A 23,368-nucleotide genomic window follows, 5' to 3' on the forward strand; every position below is an offset into this window, starting at 1 on the left:
GCCAAGGGCGGTTTATCCATATAGCCCACATTGCACATGCTTACCGGCGCAGTGCCGTCCAGTTCTTAGGACAAAACACATTACCCGTTTTGACTTACAGTTGTGTGCGTAAGTTATTGCAGTATTTTTAAACCATGGAAATAATGGCTCCCTGGCAGGAAATTGTATTTTCGAACATTTCAATAAAACATTCGTTGTAAATCGGAACATTCAGTTGCTAAAGACGGATAACATTTGTTCGTCTATATATGATAAACATAACTGAAGTAGCAACTGAGATATAATGGCTGCAAATAGGAGCAGCATTAGTAAACCACAATTTACCTACGACAAACTGGCCCAGGAGTTTGTCAGATGTTTTGGTCTGCTGTGGCCTTCAATCTATTATTAGAAAATTGCGACACAATATAGTCAACAGAACTTATTTGTTTCATATTGTTAACAAAGCTTACCTAAAAATCTTTTATTTATTCACGCACGCAGGGTACTAAGCGCAGGCTCGGATAAATTACGTGTTGCGGGATTTGTTAAGAGACCTTACATAGTTCTCATCTCCCGTTAGTAACAAACCTCATATAATTCGGTCGCCTGTTTGGGTTTTATAATGCGGGCTAGCGTCACTAAACGCTGCCCTTCCAAAAATTGCGAAATGAAAAAGTTGAAAACAAGGACTGTTGGCAATCCCTGTCATTCTGCTGAAGTCACGCATACTTAACAAAACCCATAGCAAGGACCTAAATCGAGAAGACATTCGTCAATTGCAGTAAAATGTAAAACATAAATATGCACTTCCTATTTTTGCGAGGACTTTATTTATTTCCTAACTGCCTTCTAATGGGCTTGAAGGACAGTATTATACCACATGTCTTCCTGGTAGTGTTTATTTTCGATGCCTGTTTTCCTTAGACAGAAATGATTGAATGTAATACCAACCGTATTCGTCAGATGGCAGGAGAAACCTCCAGCAGTCAGCTCATGCGCAGTTGACTCAATATCGGTCAGCCGCTAAATTTCAAAATCAGTTCGTCTCCGTACAGCAGCCAGGAGCGGTTTATCGATATAGCACACGTTGCCCACCCTATGGACGCTGTACTGCCCACTGTTTACGACAAATAAACGTTACCAATTTCGACTTGAAACTAATAATACTGGTTCAGTTGTATGCGTAAGTTCTTGCAGGATTTTAAAACATGGAAATATTAGTTCTCTGGCATGAAATTGTATTTTCGAACATTACAAGAATACATTTGTCGTAACCCAGAACATTCAGTTGATAAAGACGGGTAACATTTGTTCGTATCTACATAATAAACAAACTGAAGTAGCAACTGTGGAAGAATGCCTGCAAATAGTAGCAGTATTATAAAACAATTTACTTGTGACAAAATAGCACAGAAGTTTTAGTTAAATGTTTTGTTCCACTCCGGTCTTCTTCGTATTATTAGAAAATTGCGACACAGTATTGTCAACATACCTTATTTGCTTCAAATTGTTAACAAAGCTTAGATAAACGAAGTTTTTTTATTTACGTACACACCGAACAATGCAGGGTGCTAAGTGCAGGCACGGATACATTAATGGGCTGGGTGTCTATTAAAAGACCTTACACAGCTTTTCTCCTACCATTACTAGCAAACCTCAAATAATTGGTAATGGTACTTGTGTTATATATTACGGTCTAGCATCATTAAACGCTACCCTTCCAAAAATTTGAAATGAAAAGTTGGTAGAAGGAATCATTCCCTATCCGCCTGAACTAACAGTTCTCATATTTATAATAAGCCATAGTAAGGACTTACATTGGAAAGATATGCGTCAATTACAATGAAATGTAAACATAAATAAGCACTTACTATTTTTCGAATAATTTTTTCATATTGTAATTGACTTCTAATTGAGATTAACGACACAATTACATCACATCTCTTACTAAGTCTGCATGTGACACATGTTCCGAAAGACGAAAACCGAATTTCGGAAACAATTTTTCGCTGTCGTGTTTAAATGTTAAGGTCTGAAGCGTATTTGGTAGCCCAGTTAAATATGACGTCTGGAAAACGCCGTTAGCGTTTCCAATTTAGTCAGTACAATTGCTATTTTTCTTCACTTAATTGTTAGAGGTAGGCAGCTTCATGCTCTATTTTTCCTCTACTGCAAAATACGTCAACCCGTCCACATTGCTAGAATATTTTGAAAACAAGACGTAACCTGACAATCCAAGCACATTTCAAAAACGATTGCGTGTTTACATGGGAGCGAATATCGATTGTGGAATTGTAAAACCGCAATTAGAAGCGTATTTCCAGAATCGATTTTGAAGTGTTTACATGGCTACACAGAAGCGACATTGGAAAATCGGTTTACGAAACCTGGCTTGGTGACTGGAATTGTTTCATTTCGACGGACGTTACCCTTCGCCAGAATTGATTGTATTGCCACCTGGTGGGTCAGAAAACTTTTGCTTTATTGCCAGCCGTATTCGTTAGGTGGCAGGAAATGCTCCAGGCGTTCGCTCATGCGCAGCTGACCCAATGGCGGCCAATCGCTATTTACCATAATCAGTTCGTTTTCATACAGCAGCCAGGAGCGGTTTATCCAGGACAGATGTAATCATTACCAGTTTTCACTTTAAACTAATAGCAGTGTTTACAATTGTGTGCGTAAGACTGAGTATCAATTTTAAACCATGGAAATAATAGGTGAGTGGTATGAAATTGTGTGTATTTTCGAACATCTGAAGAATACTTCGTTGTAATACCAAACATGCAGCTGCTAAACACGGATAACATTAGTTCGTATCTATATGATAAAATAACTGAACTAGCAACTGAGGAAGAATGACTGCAAGTAGTAGCAGTATTGTTAAACCACATTTCACTTATTACAAACTGGCACAAGTCTCTTAGATATTTTTTTCCGCTCTAGTCTTCTGTGTATCGTTACAAAATTGTGCCACAGTTTTGTAGACAGAACTTATTTACTTTAAACTGTTATCAAGCTCCCCGAAAAATAGTTTGATATACACATGCACCGCAAGATGGAGGGTACTAAGTAGTATATTAGTAGAATATTTTGAAAACAAGACGTAACCTGACAATCCAAGCACATTTCAAAAACCGTTGTGTGTTTACATGGGAGCGAAAATCGATTGTGGAATTGGAAAACCGCATAGAATCGCCAGATCGCCTGCAAAAGCTAAGACGTCTATCCTAATGTTGATTATTCCTAATTTCATTTGTTTGCCAATTTTTAGCTCTGGTTTTAGTTTCCGCCGTTCTTGAATCACTTTTCCTAAGACACAGAAAGTAGGGGTGAGCGTGTTCCGGGATTTCTCCCCTGAATTTTACCTTAGATTTTTTGTCATTTAATGTTTCAGTAGTAATTGCAGTGGTTTTGAGGTCCACATTTTGTTCTTCCAGAATTCTGAAGAGAGACTTACCTTCCACTAATTCACAAGCCTTCTTAAAAGATATGAATTTACAAACTGCTTTCTTATTTTAAATTTTTTATGCCTGAAAATTCGTTTCACAATTAAAATTTGTTTTGGACAAGATCTGTTTTGTCTGAAAAACATGCTTGAGACTCGCCAGTCTTGCAGTGAAGTAGTTGTAGAGCGTGGTCCAGAAGACATATACACACACTTTTGTATGGAGTGGGAAGAAGAAAAACAACTCTATAATTATTAACATCCGTTCTGTCTCCCTTGTTATGTAGTGGGTACGTCAGTGCAGTTTTCCAGTCATTCGAAATTTTCTCATTGTGCAAAATGTTTTGCGTAATTAATACAATTTCTTTTAAGATTTTTTTAGACAGCTCCATTTAAGCAGTTTTGCAACACTTCCGTCTTCATCAGATTCTTTCCAGGGGAGTTTCTGCTGGAAATATTTCCAAGAGGTTCAAGGAAATTTAGGATTTTTTTCAAAATATTTGCAAAGTTCTCTGCAGTTTCTTTGGTTGGTAAGTACCACTTATCCATTTTCTTTCTTGAAGCAGCAGTTTTGGCGATGGTATCCATTTTGCCTTTTATAAAGGTTTTATAAAACGTCTTGGTGTTTTTTAGGGAATGTCCAGTTTCACAGAGGTGACTTATTTTCTTTTCTAGCTGATAGAAGCATGTCATGTGCATTTGCTGATTGGTTACTAGTCCATATTTTATGTCGAGATTTTACTTCTTGTTCACAGTCTTAGTTTTATAAATGATGTTTTTCCATCTTTGTAAAGGAATTTGATTTTTTATAGTTTTGATAATCATGTGTTTGGGCTGTTCAGAATTTGTGTATGCAGTTTGGCTGAATTTTGCTAGTGTCAAATTTAGCAGTTGAAGTCTTTTCCTGAATTTTGTGAGGCTGTAAATTTAGTTTCATTCGGATTAGGAGACAGTCTGAGTCAAAATTTCCTCCTTTGTGTGCTTGAACACTTAATATCTCCTTGTGTCGTGGATACGAAACTGCGATATAATCTATTTGGAATTCACCTATTTTGTTATTGGAGTTGGCCTCCTCAATATTATGTCAACCCATTTTAAGGGAAAAAACCTCAAAACAAAAAATGCTGCGTTAGCCCAACAAATTATTATTATTATTATTATTATTATTATTATTATTATTATTATCATTGTTATTGTTATTACTTATTCAATAATTATTCTATTAAAAATTTAGTTATTACTATCGAAATCCTAGGGATATGTGACACGTTAAAAATGGTCATAAAGACGGTTGTATTGGGGGAGGGGATGGGGAAGCCAGTAACAAACCGGCCTTGCCTGTAGAAAATCAATAAGAGTCGCGTAACATGACTGCTATGCGATTATTTGTTCTCAAACTAGCGTCCTAAATCTAGTATGTTAGATGTGGATTCAACTGTCTGTACGTGCAGTAACTTACAGACTTTGTTCAGAGACAGTACGCTCCTTACAGGAAAATTCACTTTTATTATATGAGGTCTAGCTGTGCACTGAATGTAAATTTTTCAGCTGTTACACGTCTCGAACGACAGAGTGTCTTTAAAGATTACTTGTATCTTCACTGCTTTTGATAATGAGCTAACTAGCTCGTTGCAAAAGTAACTGAATATCACAATTTTCCACGAAATGGGCATTTGTCGTACAAATCATTACCAGTACACATTAGAAGAAAAAAAAAGATTTTGATTTACCTTTAGACACGCAAACTGTTAACAATCAATAGGAAATCAAGATTATTTGTAGTGTATGTCTTTTTTCTCTAACAGTTGTTTATCAAAACAAGGTACTGATAAATAGTGGTAATCTAGCAAATGAGTTAACAGACTTTATACACAAAATGAAAAGTGTTGTATCAGTATTTCGAATCTGGGTCACAGAAGTGCCTGAGAAACCATAAATAGTCGACCATGCCATATGAAAGTCTTCATATATCTGAGACAGAAGCAATAGAATGTTATTCATCACTTCAGCAAGAACTGTATCACCAAACTTTACATTGGTTTAAAAATTAAATTGTAGTCTCCTCAATTTATATAACTGACTTACCTGTACAAGTTAGCAGTACCGTTTTCGTTCTTCATTGTAAGTGCATCTGATCTACCAACTGAGCCATATTTGGTTAAGGAGTTACCTTCTGTTGGAGTAAAAATGTTTTCAAACTTAGCTTAATCCAGTCAGAGCATGTTAACAATACGGAAGAGGTGAACACTCTGATTTTTATTGTCAATATTATTAAATCCGCTAGCTGTTCCATGTTTAAGATTGTTATTTTAAGAGTACTACATAAAAATTGCGTCCATTGGAGAAGTTATACGATAGTAAAACTAATGTTGCAGTAGCATGAGTCACATCATGTGCACCTAGAAAAAATGAGGGTATTACTTTAATATAGAACAGAAACCACAAAATAGCTTCAGATCGTCATAGCACTCTGGTATCCAAAATGTTAAACAAATGAAATGTCACTTCATTATTTCTTCCTCTTGCAGTTTTCGAGTGGAGCAAAAATTCAGAACCGGGGGGAAATAGTAGAGCTGTTAGAGAAATTGGAAAGTTAATGCCAGAACGCAAGGCATACATTCATTGTTTCCTTTTTTCCCTTTGTTTCTGTGGAACGTTAGCTTCTATGCTTTCGCAGTTACTTTCTAGGGGCAGTGGTAGCTACTGTATTCTTAATACGCAAGTGATCTTCAGAAGCTTGGTCGATTGATTCGGGGGAGGGACCCAGAGCTTATTAGTGTACCTGGCACGCAGATCATTTCACGATCAGAGTGCATAGCGAGAATTTGTTTCAGCTTTATTTTTCCGGGAGGACAGGATGTAGATCAGGGTTTAACGTCCTGTCGAAGACCAGGTCATTGGAGATGGAACACAAGCACGAACTGTAGAAGTGAGAGGAAGCGGTCTTGTTATCAGAATCATACCAACACTCATCTCAACTGGTATAGGGAAGCCATGGAAAATGCAAAACTAGTGGGCGGACCTTTCTTTCCGAATAGGAGTCCAATGTCTCACTCACAGCACTTGCTTCCTGGTCCGTCTTCTGTACGTGATTATCGTAGAAACAATGTCAAAAGCACACGATAATAAATGGAATGAGTATCCCTTGTAATAAAGTACCATAAATCAAATATCAGTCTGAAAGCGTGCTGAAATGAGCTGCTGTTCCTGTGCAGACACCAAACGATACAATGATACTGCACCAAATGTACAAAGGGGTTCGATATACATGTATACTCGAAAATAAACCTAGCAGAAACGTTAAGACTGATTGGTACAGCGCGAGTTAGGGGCACTCAATGACGAGATTCAATGGCATCGCAGCACCTAGTAGCAGCACAAGGAAGTATTTAGTTGCTGAACTGACGTGACAATGATTACGTGTTCCACAACACTAACAGTCAACTTTACCACAGGAATCACTATCTATCTATCTATCTATCTATCTATCTATCTCTCACTCACTCACTCACTCACTCACACACACACTCACACACTCTCTCTCTCACACACACACACACACACACACACACACACACACACATACACACACGCACACACGGTGAGGAAAATGTCGTTCATGTTACCACTGAAGCGCAAAAATCAGTTATTCCGCACATTATCAAAGTAGTGTGCAGATTAACTAGGGTGAACCGTTGAAGTACCACAAATTGTTCATTTCTCACATTACCTAGATAATCTCAAAATTATCTAGATAATCTGCACATTACCTACTAGGCACTCGTCAAAGTGAAAATAAGATCTTTGCTGGAACAACAGCAACGTTTCTGTACGCTTAAATCAACATAATGTTATTTATTTATAAATATCTAAAGAGTCAAGTCAACGCAATCTAAACGTCAACAAATTAGTTGATAGTCAATCATAAGTCGATTAAAAAAACTATAATACGAAGAACCAAACGGTTTAAAGTAGTATTACAGTTAAAAGGAAATTAATTTGCGAAACTTATGATAAAATTATGCTAACGTATCACTGGAATCTAGAGATTGGTGACACTTTGAATTACATAGCAGTTGGTTTTTGCGACAAGTACATCTATTTATGGTACATTTAGATTTGCTGTTACATTTCCTGACACCTTTTCCAACATCCAGGGATTGTTCTATTGCTATTTGACCTAAAGATATTTCTACATCGGGGACATGTTCCTTAAAAACCTCTTTGCAAACAGTGAATTCAGATTTTGTACACAGTTATTTTAAGGGGAGACTCCACCCTAAAACTTTTTCCTAAAATTTTCATAGCTGTTGCACGTCTTTGGAGTGTTGATTCTTAGATCCCAAAACGATTTGTCTGTATTCGAATCACTCGTATGACTAAGAAATATTTGAAATATGGACCGTAGTACACTAATAGCTGTCGAAATGATCAAGGTAGTACCTATCAGAGACATGCCTCTGCTGCACTACTGGCAAGATACGAGGATGGCAAGACACACAAAATACAAATGAGAGTTTGCACAGCGTCATTTGGTCCAAGTGACCCGAAGTCAAAAAGGATGCTTTTGGGTCTTATAGAAGCTGTTTCTCAGTTCAGTATGGAATGTTTGAAGAAAGCAGAAGTCCCAGCAGTCCCTTATCACACTCCTAGATAATGATCTGCTAATATAGCGATCAATGACTATCAAGCAGTCCACAAGACGCTCGCTGGAAAAGAAAAAAATCAAGAAAAAGGCTACACAGGTATGGAAATTACAACGGGAAGAAACATTACAGGAACAGGAAAGCAACACTTACGGTGCTGGTGAATGTTAATGGGTATGTGTTTTGTACTAACATTCATTTTTAATAAAATTTTAAAATCGATTTTCCCTTAAGTTTGCTTTTCTAACATCAGTGTCTTTTGTCTTAAATATTAATCTATCTCAATGAAAGTTTTGCAGAAAGTCGGCTTGAGGTATTTAGATACTTGTGTGCAATAACATTATCGAAAATGTAGTTTGTCTGTTTTATCGTCACATTTATGTACCGAAAATTAAAGATATTTAAGTTTCAAGTTTGAAAAAAATACTGCAAGGAAATTAATAACATTTGTAATAAATTTCAGTGGAGAAATAACATTGTCAAAAGGCTGCAAATAATTGTTTAATACATTTACCTAGGTTTCGACCCCTCTAAGCATGTCTTCATCAGAATGAGTATTTAAAAGTTCTGTAAAATAATACGTAGAAAAAAGTTTGTCAGGATCATTACCCAAGATGAAAAACTTCAGAACAGAGTGTGGTAACTTACCTAAAGTTACATTTCTAGAAGACAGCACTCAAAATTTAGAGCAGACATACTTAAGTCAAAACTTAAGAATTAAAAACGTTCCAGTTTGCAAGGATCATCATCAGACTGAGTGGCCTAGTGGCTTACACTACTGCTACGAAAACAAAACGCAAGGTGCGCCGGCTATCGGGAGTGAACAGTGACATATGCCCATGTGAGAAATTGTCATAGAAATAATCGAATTAAACAGTAATTAATTATGAGAAACAAAATTCAGAGGATGAGAGCTTAATGTGTTCCTGAACATACAAAATAGTCAAGTAAATTAAGTACAACAAAGCGTCATCTATTACGCTTTACTGAAATGCCCATTACGTAATGTACCGAGTATTGTTCCGGCCGGAGTGGCCCTGCGGTTCTAGGCGCTACAGTCTGGAACCGCGCGACCGCTACGGTCGCAGGTTCGAATCCTGCTTCGGGCATGGATGTGTATGATGTCCTTAGGTTAGTTAGGTTTACGTAGTTCTAAGTTCTAGGGGACTGATGACCTCAGATGTTAAGTCCCATAGTGCTCAGAGCCATTTGAACAGAGTATTGTAGAATATTTACATAAACAGCTGCACAGTTCAAACACATCTGCATGAGGGAAAATTTAGTAGTGCACATCTATATGAGATTTGAATAAAAATGTTTCGGAACTAGAGGCAGGAAAACAAAGTATAAGATAATCAAAAATCCACTAGTAGTGGATTAAAGCCACTGAAAAAATAATTACAATTACGTAATTGTTCGTTATGGATGAGGCCATAGTTTTTACAAATATGCTTGAAAATCTCCATCTCAGAGTTCGTTGAACCTGTGACCTTCCTTTTCCCTTTATGAAATGGAAATTTCTTCAGCACTTTTCGGTTTGTGGCCGGAAATTAACAGATGGCCAGCAAAAGTGAAATTATGTACATTGGTGCTTCTTTTTACCAATAATGTTCCTTACAATTGACGTTGAAAGATGTTTCTTTGTACTTTATAATAAATAGGACACGTATCACAAGTGATTTTATAAATTCCTGAACTGTGTCTGCTTCATTTGCTTGACTGCTTTGTATTTTCAAAAACACATTAAACTCTCATCCTTTGAATTTTACTTTTATAATTAACTGTTGTTTAATTCGATTATTTCTGTTATAATGTCTCATATGGGCATATGTCACTGTCCGCGCCCGATAGGTGGCGCAATTTGCGTCTTGTTTTCGTAGCAGTACGTAAGATACTGGGCCGCTCAGCCTGATGATGTTCCTTGCAAGGCGTACTTAGCAAAAGCTGGAAGGTTTCTAATTCTTAAGCTTTGACTTCAGCGTGTCTGCTCTACATTTTGAGTACTGCCTTCTCGCAATGTAACTTTACGTAAGTAACCTTTCTCTGTTATGACATTATCTGTGCTAATGACTATGTCAAACTTATTTTTCTATGTATTAGCTTACAGAGCTTTCAGAGTTTCATTCTGATGGAGACATGCTTAGAAGTATCGAAACCTATTTAAATGCATTAAACAATTATTTGCAACCGCTGGCTGCGTTATTTCTCCATTAAAACTTATGTACGGTTGCTGAAAGACATCCATGTTCAAAGCTATTTCTCATTAAAAGAATGCATAGAACTGTTGAACAAAATCTTGTGAATGTACTTAAAAAATGTGGACTGTGAAAATTGAGGTCTCAGTACTAAACATTTTCATAAATGCGTTAGAAACGATATTAAAAATTGAAGACTCAAAAACCACTGAAGTTCCGCTCTTCAAAACTTCGGTATTGCTAAATTTTTACGTGGTACACGTGATTTTAAAATTCGGTTGAAATCGGCAAAGTAGAGGAAAAATTAATTTTTTGGGTGTAGTCTTATCCTAAAATACTCGTCTTAATAACGAGTCTATGAAAGCCACAATCTGTTTTACTAAATACCACAGTTAAAATCGTGTGAGCATCAATTTTTCCTCTGTTTTCTTCGGGCACTTCAGTTCTCACAGTTACACCTTCATCGATCATTTGGTACTTTGAATTAGAAACTGTTAACATTTTCTTTGCTTGTTTTTCTAAGCATTTCTTAGCTTCATCACGCTATATTTTCTTATCCATATTCTTTTTATAGATGTTGCACAGTACGTGCGTAACTTACCCTTCCTCTTTATGATCTATTTTACCACGAATAACGTGAGAAAACAGATCACACGACTTACATTTGTGAGCACCTGATGCTGCTTTTGAGCAAAACAGTACAGATCATTTCTTGTATAGTCCTCTTTTTCACGACATGTACGAAATTCTGATGGCGATTCTGATGAAGTCGAGGGCAACTCAGTGATGACTTCAACATGGGGAGGCGATTCCTTGGAGGTGCAGGGTAACTAAATTTTCTTTAAAACTGTATCCTCAGTCAAAGACCCCCTGTGGGTCGGGGGGTTAGAATAGGCCCGAGGTATTCCTGCCTGTCGTATAAGGCGACTAAAAGGAGTTTCACACGTTTTGGCCTTCATGTGATGGTCCCCTGTAGGGTTTGATCTACATTCTTCAAAATTTTCCCGAAGAGTGAGCCAATTGGGGAAGGGTGCCTTACAAGGTGCATCGTGTCCATCGTGCATTGAGATCTTTAGCCCACTTTCTCGTCGTCGCATTGCAGTCTTGCTCATTCTCCATTTCTTGGGCGAGGACACCTTCCTGGGTGCGTTTTCCACCATGCACTATGCAGTGTCGATTTCTACGTCGACGATGACCATGGACTTCTTTGCACCTGATATCCAGCACATAAGCCAGTCCATTGTGGTGGGGCCGCCGCCATGTACCCTGTTCGTTGTACCTCTTGGAGCATTGGGACTCCCGGCAATGGCCATCATGCCAGGTGGCCTTTGCTGCGGCTGGGTGGCACCTGTGGGGAGGGCCCCTGGTCAGAGTGGGTGGCATCAGGGCGGATGACACGCGATGAAGCGTACTCCATCATCTCTTGCTGGTGGTGAAACACCAGCAGTCTCTAAGCAATCATGAGCTCAATTCAATGCACAGAAGTACATACCCAAATCGTTCCCCTCCCTAGCCACACCATGGGAGGAACGTCAGTACCTTGTATGTTCGAGAGCTGACGGGGAATCTTTCATGCAGGCCGAAGTGGCCGCGCGGTTCTGGCGCTGCTGTCTGGAACCGCGAGACCGCTACGGTCGCAGGTTCGAATCCTGCCTCGGGCATGGATATGTGTGATGTCCTTAGGTTAGTTAGGTTTAACTAGTTCTAAGTTCTAGGGGACTAATGACCTCAGCAGTTGAGTCCCATAGTGCTCAGAGCCATTTGAACCATTTTTTGAATCTTTCATGACAATGTAGCTTCAGTTTTTTGTTGAGCATTTAGAGGACAAGTTCGGGATGGTGGAGGGCTTGTCCAAAATAAAACAGCGTCCTCTGCCCAGTCACAGGAGTTACTCACTTGTGACAAGCTGGAGGATGTTTCTGTAACCACCATGCCCCAGAAGAGCTTAAATATGGTCAAGGGTATCATATTTCACAGAGACCTTTTGCAGTCCGATGATGAACAGCACGCCAATTTAGAGCGGCGAGGTGTACATTTCGTCTGGCGTGTCCACCGGGGTCCGAAGGATAATCAGTTTGCCACCGGTGCCTTCATCTTGGTCTTTGGGGGTGATACATGGCCCGAGAAGGTCAAGGTGATGGTCTACCGGTGTGATGTAAAGACCTATATCCCTCCCCCGATGCGGTGCTTTAAGTGCTGGAAGTTTGGCCATATGTCTTCCCGCTGTACTTCCAGCGTCACATGCCGAGATTGACGACGCCCATAACATCCCAATAGTCCATGTGCCCCGCCTCCCATCTGTGTCAACTGCGGAGAGCACCATTCGCCTTGCTCGCCAGACTCCAGGATTCTCCAGAAAGAAAGGAAAATCATGGATTACAAGACCCTGGACCGACTGACCTCCATTGAGGCTAAGAGAAAATTTGAATGTCTGCATCCTGTGTGTATGACATCGTCTTACGCCGCCACTACAACCGTTCTGGCACCATCAGCTCCGCCAACCCAAGTCACCTCTCAGAGCTGGAAGACTACACCTGCTCCCCTTGATGGTGGGGGGCATTTCCCTCTCTGTTGTTGTGTAAAGTGCCTCATTGAATGTTCAATGCCTTCCCAGTCTCACGATGTCATCCTCCAGTGGAATTGCGGCAGTTTTTTCCACCGCCTGGCTGAGCTACAGCAACTGTTCAGATTCACACCTGCTATCTGAATTGCCCTCCATGAAACCTGGTTCCCAGCAATGAGGACCCCTGCCCTCCGTGGCTATAAGGGATATTACTGGAACAGTAGCGACTATAATCGAGTGTTAGGTGGAGTTTGCGTTTATGTCCTAAACTCGGTCTGTTGTGAACATGTGCCCCTTCAAACTCTTCTTGGAGCTGTGGCTGTCAGAATAAGGACGACGCAGGAAATAACTGTCTGCAATGTATCTCTTCCTCCAGATGGTGCAGTGCCCCTGAATGTATTAGCTGCACTGATTGATCAACTCCCTAAACCTTTCCTACTGCTGGGAAATTATAATGCCCATAACCCCTCGTGGGGTGGTACCATGCTTACTGGCTGAGGCAGAGATGTCAAAATTTCTGTCGCAATTCGACCTCTGCCTCTTAAATACTTGGGCCGTCCCACATTTCTGTGTGGCTCATGGTAGTTACTTGGCCATTGATTTATCAATTTGCAGCCCAGGACTTCTCCTATTTATCCACTGGAGAGCACATGACGACCTATGTGGTAGTGACCACGTCCCCATCTTCCTGTCACTGGCCCAGCGTCAGGCACACGAACGCCCGCCCAGATGGGCTTTGAACAAAGCGGACTGGGGAACTTTCACCTCTGCTGTCACCGTGAATCTCCTCCACACGATAACATCGATGTGATGGTTGGGCAGGTGACTAGTACAATTGTTTCTGCGGCAGAAAATGCGATCCCTCGCTCTTTAGGCTGCCCGAGGCGTAAGGCAGTCCCTTGGTGGTCGCCGGAAGTCGCTGAAGCAATTAAGGAGCGTCGGCGAGCTCTACAGCGGCATAAGCGGCTTCCTTCCCTGGAGCACCTCATAGCTTTCAAACGGGTTCGTGCCCGTGTTTGCTACCTTATCAAACAACAGGAGTAGAGTTGGGAGAGATACATCTCCACCATTGGGTGCCACACATCATATTCTTTTCGGGTACAAGGCCCCGACAGGTGTCTCAGGTGTTGCCATAAATGCTGAGTAATGTACCGACGCAAACGCGATGGCTGGGCGCTTTGCTCGAGTCTCTGCGTCGGAGAATCACGTCCCAGCCTTTCACACAGTCAAACGGCGGCTGGAAGGGAACGTCCTCTCATTCACTGCACGCTGCAGTGAATCCTACGAACGCCCCATTCAGAGTGGGAGCTCCTCATTGCCCTCGCACGTTGCCCTGACACAGCTCCTGGACCTGATTGCATCCACAGCTAGATGATTAAACATCTCTCATCTGACTACAAGATCTTCTGGTCATCTTCAACCGGATCTGGTGCGATGGCGTCATTCCATCGCAATGGCGGGAGAGCACCATCATTCCGGTGCTCAAACCCGGTAAAAGCACGCTTGATGTGGATAGCTATCGACCCATCAGCCTCATCAACGTTATTTGTAAGCTGCTGGAATGTATGGTATGTCGGTGGTTTGGTTGGGTCCTGGAGTCATGTGACTTTCTCGCTCCATTTCAGGGTGGCTTCCCCCAGGATCGCTCTACCAATGATAATCTTGTGTCCATCGAGTCTGCCATCCGAACAGCCTTTCACCCTTTCACAGACGGCAACACCTGATTGTCTTTTTTTTTTACCTGCGTAAAGCATACGACACGACTTGGCGACGTCATAACCTTGCCACATTGTACGAGTGGGGTCTCCGTGGACCACTCCCAATTTTTATCCAAAACTTCCTGTCGCTCCATACTTTTCGTGTCCAAGCTGACGACTCCCATATTTCCATCCATATCCAGGAGAATGGAGTCCCGCAGCGCTCTGTATTGAGTGTGTCTCTATTTTTAGTGGCCATTATCGGTCTAGCAGTAGCTGTCGGGCCCTCTGTCTCACCTTCTCTGTATGCAGACGACTTCTGCAATAGTAGTGCTGCTCCAGTACTGTTGTTGTTCAGTGGCGCCTCCATGGAGCCATCCACAAGGCGCAGTCATGGGCTCTAGCCCACGGCTTCGTTTTCAGCCGCAAAGTCGTGTGACATGCACTTCTTCATCCGGAACCCACACTTTACCTTAATGTCGATCCACTCACTGTAGTGGAGACATACGAATTCCTAGGACTGGTTTTGGACGCTCGATTGACTTGGCTTCCTCATCTTCGTCAGCTTAAGCAGAAGTGCTGGCAGCACCTCAATGCCCTCCGTTGCCTGAGCAACACCAATTGGAGTGCAGATCGCTCTACGCTGCCGCAGCTCTACAGAGCCCTTGTCCAATCCAGAATTGACTATGGGAGTGAGGTTTATGGTTCGGCAGGGCCTTCAGCACTGCATTTACTTGACCCTGTGTACAACTGTGGGGTTCGATTAGCGACAGGAGCTTTTAGGACGAGTCATGTGACCAGCATACTAGAAGAGGCTGGTGTCCCTCCACTGCAGATCAGACGTGTGCAACTGCTCGCCAGTTACGCAGCATACATTCGTAGTTCACCTGAGCATCCGAATTACCGTCGTCTTTTCCCGCCCACGGCAGTCCATCTCCCGCATCGGCGGCCCAGATCGGGGCTGACGTTTGCGGTTCGCGTGCAGTCCCTTCTCTCCGAACTGGAGTCCTTCCCTTTACCACCTCTACTTGCGGTCCATTCAAGTACGCCTCCATGGTGTACGCCTCGGCCGCAGCTTCGTCTGGACCTTTTGCGTGGTCCTAAGGACTCGGTTAACCCCGCCACTCTCCGCTGTCACTTTCCCTAGATTCTTGATGTGTTCTGGGGCTCTGAGGCTGTTTACACCGACGGCTCAATGGCTGATGGTCACGTAGGCTTCGCATATGTTCATGGAGGACATATTGAGCAGCACTCCTTGTCAGTTGGCTACAGTGTTTTCACTGCAGAGCTGGCGGCCATATCTCGTGCTCTTGAGTACATCCGCTCATGCCCTGGCGAGTCATTTCTCCTGTGTACTGACTCATTGAACAGCCTACAAGCTATCGACCAGTGTTACCCTCGCCACCATCTGGTAGCGTCCATTCAGGAGTCCATCTGTGCCCTGAAACAGTCCCACCGCTCCGTGGTGTTTGTGTGGACCCCAGGATACGTCGGAATCCCCGGCAACGAACTTGCCGACAGGTTGGCCAAACAGGCGACGCGGAAACCGCTTCTGGAGATAGGCATCTCCGAAGCTGACCTGCGTTCTCTCTTACACCATAGGGTTTTTTGGCTTTGGGAGACGGAATGGCATAACAGCACGCACAACAAACTGCATGTCATTAAGGAGACTATGAATGTGTGGAAGTCTTCCATACACGCCTCTAGCAGGGAATCAGTTGTCCTCTGCCAGCTCCGCATTGGCCGTACGTGGCTAACGCATGGTTACCTACACCCTGCCTTCGGTGTTGGGCGACAATGCCTCCGCAGCAGCTTTAGTTTTACGTTTTATCTGTGAGAGTGGGTTTTATACTTCTATGTAGGTTGTAGCACATGTCCTTTGTCCATCTGTGTCCTCCACCCTAGTGCTTTTAGGGTGGAGGTTTTAATGTGTTGCAGAGTGGTTGGATTTCCCTTTTTATTCTCGTGGTTGGCCATCCACTGTAATTTTTTTTCATGTTTTACTCTCTTCTGTTTCTAGCGTCTCTCTTGTTTTCTTGTCCTCTTTTGTTCCTTTTAGTGTTCGTTGCCTTCCGTTCGTTCTTGTGGCTTTTCCTTTGTTTTCGTTTTGTGTTATATGTTTCGTCCGTTTTATTCTCACACATGTGGCATTGTTTTATTAGGAACAAGGGGCCGATGACCTCGTAGTTTGGTCCCTTCTCCCGCCTTTAAACCAACCAACCAACCTACCTATCTACCTACCTACCTACCTACCTACCTACCTCAGTCAACGACGTAGAAGGCACTTTAGGATCACTATTCCCCCCAGGGGGTCCACAACTCTTTTGTGGATACGTGCGTAGTGAGCATGGGACCCCGAGCTAATGTGGCCCTCCTTCCTTTCCGGGCTGCATACCTTCCTTTTCTGCATCCTTCCCTCTCCCCCATCTTCGCCCCTCCTCCCCTCACCTCTGGCTCTTTCCTTCCCTTTCTCCCCCTCTGGGAGTATGGTTTGTGCCTACGTCCGGAGACGGATGCTCGTAAATGTACCGCATTCTTTGCCTTCTCTGCTTGTATGTCTTCATCCTTCCTTTGTCCTTCTCTTTTCCTTACCTCTTCTCTTTACCCTTTTCTCCGCTGCGGCGTTTGAGACCTCTCTTCTTTCCTTTCCCTTTCTCTTTCTTCCTCCCTGTGCGTGTCTGAAGGTCGACCCACGCATTTTTGTGCGTAGCCGGTGACGGGGTAACGCGTAATTCCCCGCCCTGGGTAGACAGGTAGGACACGTATGTACCCCCTGGTAATGGCCAGGCCCAGGGAGGGGTGATTACCCGAGCTGATACCTTCCGCAAGTGCCGATTGGTCCCTCCGTCCGTTTGTCGGGAGGTGTGACCTGAGGTGTGAACAATCACCTAAGGCGGGAGTGCCCTCAGAGAGGGCCCCCACAAGGGAGGAGCGCGCCATCGGAGACGCTGATACCTTCCGCAAGTGCCGATTGGTCCCTCCGTCCGTTTGTCGGGAGGTGTGACCTGAGGTGTGAACAATCACCTAAGGCGGGAGTGCCCTCAGAGAGGGCCCCCACAAGGGAGGAGCGCGCCATCGGAGACGCCGGTAATCATGGGGGATTCTTCCGCAATGGTTTCCTCACCTTCCACTATGTCTGCTCACAAGCGTAAGTTCACTCAGTCTCAGCCACAGTCAGTTCTTCCATCGTTCCTTGTTGTTTCTCGGTGTGACGAAGGTCACGACTTCTCCATGGTCAACCCTTTCATTATTCAGAAAGGTGTCGATGCAATTGTGGGTCCTGTAAAGTCTTGTTCCAGATTACGGAATGGCACCATGTTGTTAGAAACAGTCAGTGCCCTCCAGGCACAAAAATTGCTGCATACTTCTCTGCTCCACACCTTCCCTGTCTGGGTTGAAGTGCACCGAACTTTAAATTCCTCGCGTGGAGTCGTTTATACACGCTCCCTCGATGGATTGTCTGACGAAGAAATTCAGCACTACCTGTCTGACCAGGGCGTAACGGCTGTTCATAGAGTTATGAAAAGGGTTGACATGAACCTCATTCCAACCTGCACTGTCTTCTTGACATTTGACAAAGTTCAACTGCCATCGAAAATCAAAGCAGGCTATGAGATAATTTCCGTTCGCCCTTACGTCCCAAACCCTATGCGTTGCTATCGGTGTCAGCGGTTCAATCACACCAGCCAGTCCTGTTCCAATCCGGCCAAATGTGTTACGTGTGGCAAGGATGCCCATGAGGGTGCTTGTCCACCTCCATCCCCTCGCTGCATCAACTGTATGGGTGACCACGCTGCTTCCTCTCGAGATTGCCACGTTTTTAAGGACGAAAAGCTCATCCAGGAAATCAGAGTGAAGGAAAAGGTGTCGACATTTCCTGCTCGAAAATTATTCGCCAGTCGACAGCCCACCGTGCCTCAGACAGGAAAATACAGCACTGTCCTTGCTTCTCCTCGGCCGACAAAGGAGGCGGCCACGCAGACTTGTGACCTCACCTTTAGTGCCACAGTCGTCAGATCGGCCAGCGCAAAGATCGCCCGTCCAACCTCCCCACTTTCGCCTGCTCACTCTATGGCTCACCTTTCGTCAGGTTCTGCTAAATCTCGAACCCAAAAGTCAGACACCAAGACCTCGAAAAAAGAGCATACTCGTAAAGAGTTTTTACGTACCCCAACTTTCCAACCATCGGTTCCTCCTTCATCTAAACATCATACTTCCAAGAAGGCTACAAAGAAACCCAGTTCCTATCCTTCTCCGCCAAGGCGTGTCCCATCTACAGCACCGCCTGGAGGAAATCACCCTCGGCAGTCTTCTGTGTCGCCGAGGCGCACTGCTGGCGGCCGATCAACTGGCCGATCGCTGGTGGCAGGAGCTGCTCCTGAACAACCTATGGATCAGGATCTTCTGCCTTCGGCTGAATGCCATTCCATGCTGTCGGTCGCAAGCTCTGAGCAGTCGTTGAGTTGACAGCAACCTTGGTCACATTCCTCCATTTTCTGTTCACCCTATGTCCATTATCCACTGGAATATCCGCGGTATTCGAGCCAATCGGGATGAATTGTCGATCCTCTTACGATCCTACTCGGCAGTCATCTTCTGTCTTCAGGAAACAAAGCTGCGTCCCCATGACCGCTTTGTTCTCCCTCATTTTCAGTCCATCCGATATGATCTCCCCTCTGTTGAAGGCACTCCAGCACATGGAGGACTCATGATTCTTCTCCATGATACTCTCCATTATCACCCAATCCCCTTAAACACTTCCTTCCAAGCTGTCGCCATCCGTCTTTCCCTTTCCGGATACACGTTCTCTCTTTGTACTGTATACATTCCATCATCCACACCAATGGCATGAGCTGATCTCCTTCATCTTCTTGTTCAGCTTCCTTCCCCCTATTTGCTGGTTGGGGACTTCAATGCCCACCACCCCCTTTGGGGATCTCCACATCCTTGCCCACGTGGCTCACTATTGCTAGACGTCTTCCACCAAGCGGATCTAGTTTGCCTCAACACTGGGGTCCCTACATTTTTGTCTGCCTCCACGACAAATTTATCTCATTTGGACCTTGCGGTCGGTACTGTTCCGCTAGCTCGGCGCTTCGAATGGTTCGCCCTTGATGATACACACTCGAGTGACCACTTTCCATGTGTCCTTCGACTGCAGCCTCAATTGCCACATACGCGCCCGCGACGCTGGAAGTTTGCCCAAGCTGATTGGACACTTTTTTCGTCTCTAGCGACATTCGATGACCATCACTTTCCCAGCGTCGACGATGAGGTCACACATATTACCGACGTCATTCTTACAGCTGCGGAACATTCAATACCACGCACCTCCGAATTGCCCCAGCGCCCCCCAGTTCCTTGGTGGAACGAGGCATGCCGTGATGCACTACGTGAGCGGCGACGTGCTCTCCATTTTTCCGCCACCATCCTACTTTGGCCAACTGTATCCGCTATAAGCAGTTCCATGCGCGATGCCGTCGTGTCATCCGCGATAGCAAGAAGGCAAGCTGGAAATTCTTTATTAGCTCATTTAACACCTTCACTCCCTCCTCGGAAGTTTGGAGTCGGCTTCGACGGTTCTCAGGCGCGCCTAGTTTCTCCCCGGTCTCTGGTCTCACTGTCGCGCATGATACATTAGTGGACCCGTCACAATTTCTAACTCGTTGGGTCAGCACTTTGCTGAGATTTCGAGCTCTTCAAATTACCCGCCAGCGTTTCTCCCGAAGAAGTGCGACCTCTTGCTTTCTCCTCTCAAAATCGCGAAAGCTACAATACTGTTTTCTCCATGCGGGAACACAAACATGCACTCTCTTCTTCTCGCTCCTCCGCCCCAGGACCGGATGGTATCCACGTCCAAATGTTGCTGCATTTATCAACCCATAGTCTGCGTTACCTCCTTCGCCTTTATAATCGAATTTGGACCGACAGTACTTTTCGAGGTCGGCTGCCCCTTTTTCTTCGCGAATTTATGGCAGAGCGCACATTTAGGGTGCGGGTGAACACTACTCTCTCCCGTACTTTCTCCCAAGAAAACGGGGTACCCCAGGGCTCTGTGCTGAGTGTTGTACTGTTTGCCATTGCCATCAATCCAATTATGGATTGTCTCCTTCCTGATGTCTCGGGCTCCCTCTTTGTGGACGATTTTACGATCTACTACAGCTCTCAACGGACCAGCCTTCTTGAACGACGTCTTCAAGGATGTCTCGATCGCCTCCACTCTTGGAGCATCGAAACCGGCTTCCGTTTTTCTCCCAGTAAGACCGTTTGTGTTAATTTTTGGTGACGTAAGGAGTTTCTTCCGCCCTCCTTACATCTAGGTCCTGTTAACCTTCCGTTTTCAGACGTCGCTAAATTCTTGGGTCTTACGTTTGACAGAAAACTGTGCTGGTCCTCTCACGTTTCCTATCTTTCGGATCGCTGTTTGCGATCCCTTAACACCCTCCGTGTCCTGAATGGTACCTCCTGGGGAGCGGACCGAGTGGTCCTTCTCCGCCTCTATCGCGCCTTAGTGCGCTCGAAATTGGACTATGGAAGCATAGTCTACTGCTCTGCTCGGCCGTCTATTCTTCGGCGTCTCGACTCTATCCACCACCATGGATTACGTTTAGTGTCTGGAGCTTTTTACACCTGCCCTGTGGAAAGCCTTTATGCTGAGATTGCTGAACCTTCGCTGTCCAATCGGCGAGCAGTCCTTCTGAGTCGTTATGCTAGCCATCTGTCTTCCATGCCTGCTAATCCAGCCCATGACATTTTTTCGACGCCTCCTTTGATGTAGGGTATGCAGGCCGCCCCTCCTTCCTACTACCACCGGGAGTCCGCTTCCGTCAACTGCTCCATTCTCTTTCCTTCCGCTTTCCTAAAACCTTCTTGACAACTTGGGGTACAGCACCGCCTTGGCTCCGTCCCCGGATCTGCCTGCTCCGTGACCTTTGTCGATTTCCCAAGGATGGTACCCCTTCACTTGTTTATCGTCGGGCATTAGCTGCTCTATGTGCACAAATGACGGACCCCACATTTATTTACACCGACGGCTCGAAAACATCGTTAGGTGTAGGGAGTGCCTATATTGTTGGCGACACCCCAAATCACTTTCGGCTTCCGGACCAGTGTTCGGTTTATGCTGCGGAGCTTTACGCTGTTCTCCAGGCTGTCCACTACATCCGCCGCCATCAGCGGATACAATACGTTATCTGCTCAGATTCCCTCAGCTCTCTCCTCAGTCTCCAAGATCTTCATCCTGTGCACCCTCTGGTCCACCGAATTCAGGACTGTCTGCGCTTGTTCCACCTGGGGGGCGTCTCGGTGGCGTTCCTCTGGCTCCCGGGACACGTTGGTATCTGTGGAAATGAGGCGGCCGATATTGCAGCCAAGGCTGCAGTCTCTCTTCTTCGGCCAGCTATTCAATCGATTCCCTTCGCCGATCTACGGAGCGTTTTATGTCGTCGTGTTGTTCATTTCTGGCACGCGCATTGGTCGACACTTCCCCATAATAAATTGCGGGACGTGAAAGCTCTTCCTTGTGCTTCGACCTCTTCCTCCCGGACGTGTCGTCGGGAGGAGGTAATTTTAACTAGACTCCGGATAGGGCACTCTATTTTTAGCCATCGACATCTTTTAAGCGGCGATCCACCCCCACTCTGTCCCCACTGCTCTCAGCTGTGGACGGTAAGACACCTTTTAATTGAGTGCCCCTATTTTACTCCGTTACGCTCCCGTCTACAGCTATCGCCTGATATATCGTCGATTTTAGCAGATGACACGCGCTCAGCCGACCGCGTTCTCAAGTTTATTAGTGCCAGTGAAATGACGTCAGTCATTTGAAGTTTTTTTTGGAGACAACCAACCCCTTTCTGTAGTGGATTTTTAAGCCTTCCTTCAGCTTTTAGTTTCTCCAATTTTATGACTTTCGTTCCCATTGCTGCTGGTTTCCATTTTCGGTTTTTTACTGTTTCCTAAGTCACGGACCGGGCGCTAATGACCATAGCAGTTTTGCGCCCTAAAACCAAAACCAAAAAAAAAAACAAAAAAAAGGATCACTGTTGATAAAGTCTTGTACTTCTGTAGGTGATTATGTAGAATCAGGGGATAACGGAATGTTCTCTTGAGTAAGATTTGACTCTGATCCCATAATTACAGTCTCTTGTGAATCTTCCAATTTTTCAAGGTCTTCTTCAGAATTTATCGAACGTGATACATTTTGTGGAATAATAGGACGATCCCATTTTTTGCGGGACGTCTGAAAATGGCTTCGTATGAACTTATTTTAATAGCAGGCACGATTCCTCATGAGCTGCGCAAATCTTCGGCCCTCACTCGACTTGTTAGTTTGGTTATCTGCCATCCAAGTAGTGAGCAGCCAGCCGCGGTGGCTGTGCGGTTCTGGCGCTGCAGTCCGGAACCGCGGGACTGCTACGGTCGCAGGTTCGAATCCTGCCTCGGGCATGGGTGAGTGTGATGTCCTTAGGTTAGTTAGGTTTAAGTAGTTCTAAGTTCTAGGGGACTTATGACCTAAGATGTTGAGTCCCATAGTGCTCAGAGCCATTTGAACCAAGTAGTGAGCATATTTTCAATGTCTTAATTCGCTCGTTGTACGCTTCCTTGACTTTGGCTGTGTCTAGGTTTGCCATTCGCCATTTTGATTCTGGCCACAGCTGTTACACATTTTGAAATTTCATTACAAAATTCGCGTCCGTTATCAGACTGCAAATACTTGGAGCGCCAAAAAGGAGAAAAATATCAAGCAAGTTATAGGCTACATCATCCACCCATTTTGATGTCGGCTGCTTGAATACAACAAATTCTGTTAAGTGGTCTTGGTATACGAGAAGAAACAAACT

Source organism: Schistocerca serialis, chromosome 3 (genome assembly GCF_023864345.2).
Source record: "Schistocerca serialis cubense isolate TAMUIC-IGC-003099 chromosome 3, iqSchSeri2.2, whole genome shotgun sequence".
Lineage (NCBI taxonomy): Eukaryota > Metazoa > Arthropoda > Insecta > Orthoptera > Acrididae > Schistocerca > Schistocerca serialis.